The sequence below is a fragment of the Mustela nigripes genome, chromosome 1, assembly GCF_022355385.1.
Source record: "Mustela nigripes isolate SB6536 chromosome 1, MUSNIG.SB6536, whole genome shotgun sequence".
Lineage (NCBI taxonomy): Eukaryota > Metazoa > Chordata > Mammalia > Carnivora > Mustelidae > Mustela > Mustela nigripes.
In genome coordinates this window covers 10609853-10616864 of record NC_081557.1, presented here as the reverse complement: position 1 = coordinate 10616864, position 7012 = coordinate 10609853, and positions in this window count along the sequence as shown.

Below are 7012 nucleotides of genomic sequence, written 5' to 3'. Positions count from 1 at the left end.
TTATTTTCCACACTTCTGAAATATATATATGAGAATCCCTCTCCAAATCCATTATGTCTTTAAGAATTTTGTTATATATATATATTTTATTCAAGTATAATTATTAGCATATTGTGTTACATAATAGCTATTTATTCATTTTTATAATCCCAAATAATTATTTTTTACTGACTTCCTGTAACTTCTTGTGAGACAACACTAACATCTATTGTTAAAGAAGAATGAAAGTAATTGCTAGAATTTCTCCCCATTTATCCCTTTTGGCAATTTGTTCCTAATGGGATGACTGACCATCCCAGTGTGGGACTGAAGGACTTCCTGAGATGCAGAACTCAGTGCTAAAACCCAGAGCAAACCAGGCTGGTCACCCCAGTTCACAGTAATACATAATTGTACCTAGTTGCAATCACTATAAAATCTGCTTTTTATACTTAGTATTATATTATACATATTTTTTCTTATTGTTATATAATTTTCATAAGTTATTTTTAGTTGCAACTTAGTACTTCATTGAGTCCATATGGAATAATTGAATATTCCTCTATAATTGGGTACTAAGGGCCTTTTAAAATTTTTTTATTTTTTGAAATCATGTTTGGAGCTGCAGAAGACATGAGCAAGATACAGATTTCTTCCTCTTATTATTCAAAATATGGCTTTACACTTCAAGCATTGTCCAAGTCTGCCCATAGGAAATAATGACATCAAGCCAGGAAATTAATTTTACACTTTGACAAGAGAACAGTCAACAATTCAATAAATAGAAATGTCAGTCTCACACTGACTTAGCATGAGTTCACGCACAGATGCAATATGCTTTAAATTCTTGATGCAAAATCTAAAACATTGATGGGGAAGGTTTAAATTGGAAATTTTCCTAAATCTAAAATTCTTTTTTTAAATTTATTTAAATAATCTCTACATCCAATGTGGAGCTCAAACTCACAACCTTGATATCAAGAATTGTGTGCTCTTCTGACCAAGACAGCCCAACAACCCAAGTCTACAGTTCTTAAAGGGGTTTCCTTTAATTCAAAACTTGTTGTGTGTTCTGAACTGAAGAGGACCACGCAATATAAACTGAATATGGTAGGAACATATGGTGGCAAAATCAAAGCTAACTTAAGACTTTTCCTCTGGAGTCATGTTTACCTTTTACTCACTTCTTCTCTTGGTGACTTACTATGAGAAAATTACTCTTACCTAGTATGCATTCTGCTGCAAGAAAGAACAAAAATCTTAAAGTAAGACACAAACTCATCACTGAGAAATCATTCATTCATACATCCAAAAATATCTGGTGATCTCAGTCTACTGCTGAGCAAAAATAAGCAGAGATCTCTCCTCTTAGAGCTTACTGTCTGGTTGGAGAAAGAGACACTAGCAAACATCCACCAGGCACCTACAATGGGTAAGGTATACTATTAAGTACAGAGGGGTATACATAAAGATAAGAGAAGCCCCCAGCCCTCAAAAATTTTAGAGGTGATTTAAAAATGTACATATTAAAAGATAAGCAAAAAAGTTAGTAAGAAAACATGTACCTCAACATAATAAAGGCCATATATGACAAACCCACAGCTAAAATCATACTCAACAATGAAAAAATGAAAGCTTCTCCTCTAGGATCAGGAATAAGGATGCCTGTCTAGCCACTTTTATTCAACATGGTATTGGAACTCCAGACCACAGAAATTAGGCAAGAAAAAGAAATAAAGACACCCAAGCTGGAAAGAAAGAAGTAAAACTATCACTATTTACAGACGACGTGATACTAGATATTTAAAAAAAAAAAAAAACAAAAACAAAAAAAAAAACCTAAAAACTCCACCAAAACCTCTAGAGCTAAAAAATGAAATAAGCAAAGTCACAGGATGCAAATTTAACATACAAAGATCAGTTGCATTTTTATACACTAATAATGAGCTATCAGAAAGAGAAATTAAGAAAACAATCCCATTTGTAATTGCATACAAAAGAATAAAGTACCTAGGAATAAATTTAAGCAAGAAAATAAAAAATCTGTACTCTGAAAACTGGAAGATGCTGAAATTTCGTGACATGAAAGAAACTGAAGTGACACAAATAAATGAAAAGACAGACTGTGCTCATGAACTGGAAGAAGTAATATTGTTAAAATGTCCAAATTATCCAAAGTAATCTACAGATACAATGCAATCCCCATCAAAGTATCAAAAGCATTTTTCACAGAACTGGAACAGAGAATCCTAAAATTTGTATGGAACCACACAAAAAAACAAAACAGCCAAAGAAATGCTGAGAAATAAAAACAAAACTGGAGGTTATCACACTCCTTAACTTCAAAGTCTAATACAAAGATATAGTAATCAAAACAGTAGGGTCCTGGCACTAAAACAGACACACAACATCAATGGAATAGAATAGAAAGCCCAGAAATAAACCCACACTTACATAGTCACTTAATCTATAGTAACGGGGGCAAGAATGTACAATGGGGAAAAGACAACCCCTTCAATAAATGGAACTGGGTAAACTGGACAGCTAATACTCAAAAGAATAAAACTGGACCACTATCTTACACCATATACAAAAATAAATTCAAAATGGATTAAAGACTTAAGTGTAAGACCTGAAACCACAAAACTACAAGAAAACACAGGCAATAAGCTTTTTTTTTTTTTTAAGATTTTATTTGACAGAGATCATAAGTAGGCAGAGATCATAAGTAGGCAGAGAGGCAGGCAAAGAGAAAGAAGAGGAAACAGGCTCCCCACTGAGCAGAGAGCCCAATGTGGGGCTCAATCCCAGGACCCTGGGATCATGACCTGAGCCGAAGGCAGAGGCTTTAACCCACTGAGCCACGTAGGCACCCTGGCAGTAAGCTCTTTGATATCAACCTTAGCAATACTTTCTTTTTTGGTACCGGTGTCCCCAGGAAAACACAATAAAAGCTTAAAATACACAAATGGAATTATATGAAACTAAGAAGCTTTTGCACAGCAAAGAAAACCAACAATGAAACAGAAAGGCAGACTACTAAATGGGAGAAAATATCTGCAACTCATATATCCAATAAGGGTTTAATACCCAAAGTATATAAAGAACTTAGACAATTTCATATTTTAAAAAACCCAAATAAAAAATGGGCAGAGGACCTGAACAGATGCTTTTCTGAAGAAAACATACAGGTGAAAAATTGGCACACAAAAATATGCTCAGCATCACTAATGATCAGGGAAATGCAAATGCAAAAACCACATGAGATATCACTTCACACAAGTCACACTGGCTATTATCTCTTACTTTTTTAAAGATTTTATTTATTTATTTGACAGAGAGGGATACAGTGAGAGAGGGAACACAAGCAGGGGGGTTGGGAAAGGGAGAAGCAGGCTTTCTGCTGAGCAGGGAGCCCGATGTGGGGCTCCATCCCAGGACCCTGGGGTCATGATGGGAGCCAAAGGCGGTTGCTTAATGACTGAGCCACCCAGGTACCCCTGGACTGGTTATTACCAAAAAGGGGGGAAAAAAGTGTTTATGAGGGTGGAGAAAAGGGAATCCTCAAACACTATCGGTGGGAATGTAAACTGGTACAGCCACTATGGAAAACAGTATAGGGGTTCCTCAAAAACTAAAAACAGAACTACAGGGGCACCAAGGTGGCTCAGTTCAGCAACTGCCTCTTGATCTCAGCTCAGGTCTTGATCTGCAGGTCATGAGTTCAAGCCCCACACTGTTAAAATAAAATAAAATAAAATATAGAACTACAATACAATCTAGCAATTCCACTTTTGAGTATCCAAAGAAAATAAAAACACCAATTCAAAGAGATATAAACAACTCTATGTTCAATGAACAATTATTTATAATAGCCAAGATATGGAAGCAACCTAAATATCCATGTGAATGGAGAAAGATGTGAAGTGTGGGAGGGGTGTGTGTGTGTGTGTGTGTGTGTGTGTGTAATATTACTCAGCGATGAAAAATAATGAAAACTTGCCATTTGATACAATATGGATGCACATATAAAGTATTATGCTACATGCAGTAAGTCAGACTAAGAAAGACAAATACCAAATGGTTTCACTCACATGTGAAATCTAAAAGACAAAATGAACAAATAAACAAAACAGAAACAGACTCACAGATACAGGAAACAAACTGTTGGTTACCAGAGAGGGGAGGCATTGAGGGGGAGGAGCAAAATCAGTGAAGAGGGTTAAGAGGCATAAACTTTCAGGTATAAAATAAATAAGTCATGGTGATGTAGTGTATAGAATAAGAATTGGAATACAGTCAATAATATTGTAATAACTTTATGTGGTGACTAATGGTCACTAATTTTAGGTCATTTCATAATGCATAAAAATACCAAATCATTATACATACACCTGAAACTAATAGGATATTGTATGTCAATTTTACTTCAATAAAAACATACAATAAAAATTTATTTGATGTGGAAAATAAAAAGAAACCAGTGGAGGTTCAGGAAAATTCAATGGGAAAAGAACAATCTTTTCAATAAGTTGTGGTGGAAAAGCTAATAACATGAAAATGAAATTGGACACCTACTTCACACCACAAACAAAATTAGCCCAAAATGGAGCAGAGGCCTAAACATAAGAGCTCAAACTAGAAAACTCTTAGAAGAAAACATAAGTGAAAACTTCACAATGTTGGATTAAGCAACGGTTTTTTAGGAATGGCATCAGAAGCACAAGCAAACAAAAAATAAATTGGACATCATAGAAATAAAAAATTTTTGTGCTTCAAAAAAAAAAAAAAAAAGCCTTTTGTGCTTCAAAGAACACAATAAAGAAAGTGAAACTACAACCTGCCAAAGGAGAGAAAATATTTGTAAATCATGTATCTGGTAAGAGTCTAGTATCCAAAATATATAAAGGGAAAGCTTACAGCTCAACAATTAAAAAGTCAAATACCCAATTTAAAACGTGACAAAGGATTTGAATACATATTTCTCCAACTTACCAATAAGCACCTGAAAAGACGCCCAGCATCATTAGTCACTAGGGAAATGCAAATTGAAACCACAATGAGAAATTACATCACCCCCATGGGGATGGCTATAATCAAAAAGAAAGTAACAAGAATTGGTGAGTATTTGAAGAAATTGGAACCCTCATATAATACCACTAGTGATAATATAAAATGGTGTAACTCCTTGAAAAATATATATGGCAGTTCTTCACAAAGCTAAATGTAGAGTTACTAAAAAATCCAGTAGTCCACTGAGAGGTATATTCTCAAAAGAACTGAAAACATAAGATCACACAGAAACTTCTACCCAAGTACGCTTGTAATCAAAAAGCAGAAACAGCCCAAGTGTCTATTAACTGATGAGTAAAGAAAATGTGGTATATCCATATAATAAAACAGTATTCAGCCATCAAAAGAAAAAAAAATTCTGGTACATCTCACAACATGGATGAACCTTGCAAACACCTCCTTAAGCACAGGAAGCCAGAAACAAAAAGTCACAACTTTATGATTCTAGTTATACAAAATGACTGTCACAGGAAAACTGACAGAAACAGAGCCAAAGTCAGTTGTTCCCAGAGGCTGGGAACAGGGGAAAAGGGACAGTGACTACTAATTCAGGTTTCCTTGGGAGGCGATAAAAATATTCTGGAATGTATAGTGTGATGGTTACAAAACCTTGTGAACATATTTAAAAACACTTAAAATGGGTGGGTTTTATGGTGTGTAAATATATTCCAATAAAAATATATTTTTAATATTTTTATTTATTTGACAGACAGAGATCACAAGTAGCAGAGAGAAGAGGAAGCAGGCTCCCCACTGAGCAGAGAGCCTGATGTGGGGCTTGATCCCACACCCTGGATCATGACCTGAGCTGAAGGCAGCAGCTTTAGCCCACTGAGCCACCCAGGTACCCCCCAATAAAAATAATTTTGGAAGAGAAGATGGCTGGGAAGGACGAAACAATGTAAAATGCATAGTGCATAGCACAAAATAGTTGCTCAACACTGTTAACAAACTGTGTGAGCTCTATGAGGGCTTAGAGTATCACAAGAAAATCTCATGGAATAGGAGGGGTTTGAGTTGAATTGAGCATAGGAAGAAATTCTATAGTAAGAGAATAAGGAAAAAATATTCCAGGTAGATGGGGCAATGCCTATACAGGATGAAAACAGAAACATTCTACTTGTGCTCAGGGGCAATATCAGAATCACTCAAACGGGTTTTGGCTAAATTAGTGAGTCATTAGACCCACGGCAATAGAGAAAGGCTGGGACCACAGTATGCGGAATCATCAAGGCCCACCACATCTGGACTTGGATTCTTAAGCATTAGGGAATCACTGGCCATGTTTGAGGCAGGAAGCAAGAAGTTACAATGAGTAGTTCAGAAAATAAGTGAGACCAGAGGAATAAATAAGAAAGTAGATCTGAGTTAAAAATTAGAAAAAGGGGTGAGTATATTTAAAGATATTCTGGAGTATACAGAACTTAATGGATGTGAAGGACTTTATTAGCTACAAAAGGGAAGAAATCAAAGATCTCTCTCAACTTTGACTTTGGATGACAGGAGTAGGGAGGACACGAGACGGGGCTGATGCTGACGGAGAGGGGGGGCAAGCTGAAAAACTGCAGGCCCAGATATTGGATCATGAGCGCAGACTGCACTGGTTCTGGAATTTTACACTATGGACTAAAGAAAGATTCCTTCTGATATGCAAACACCCACCTGCCACTCCAAGTTTGAAAATCAGAGGAAAGAACAGTCCTGAACATGGAACTGCAAGAAGGAGTCACTTAAAACTGATAGAGTTGAGGGGCGCCTGGGTGGCTCAGTGGGCTAAGCCTCTGCCTTCAGCTTGGGTCATGATCTCAGGGTCCTGGGATCGAGCCCTGCAGCAGGCTCTCTGCTCGGCGGGGAGTCTTCCCCCACTTCCCCGCCTATCTGCCTACTTGTGATCTCTCTCTCTCTCTCTCTCTGTCAAATAAATAAATAAAATCTTAAAAAAACAAAACGGATAGAGTTA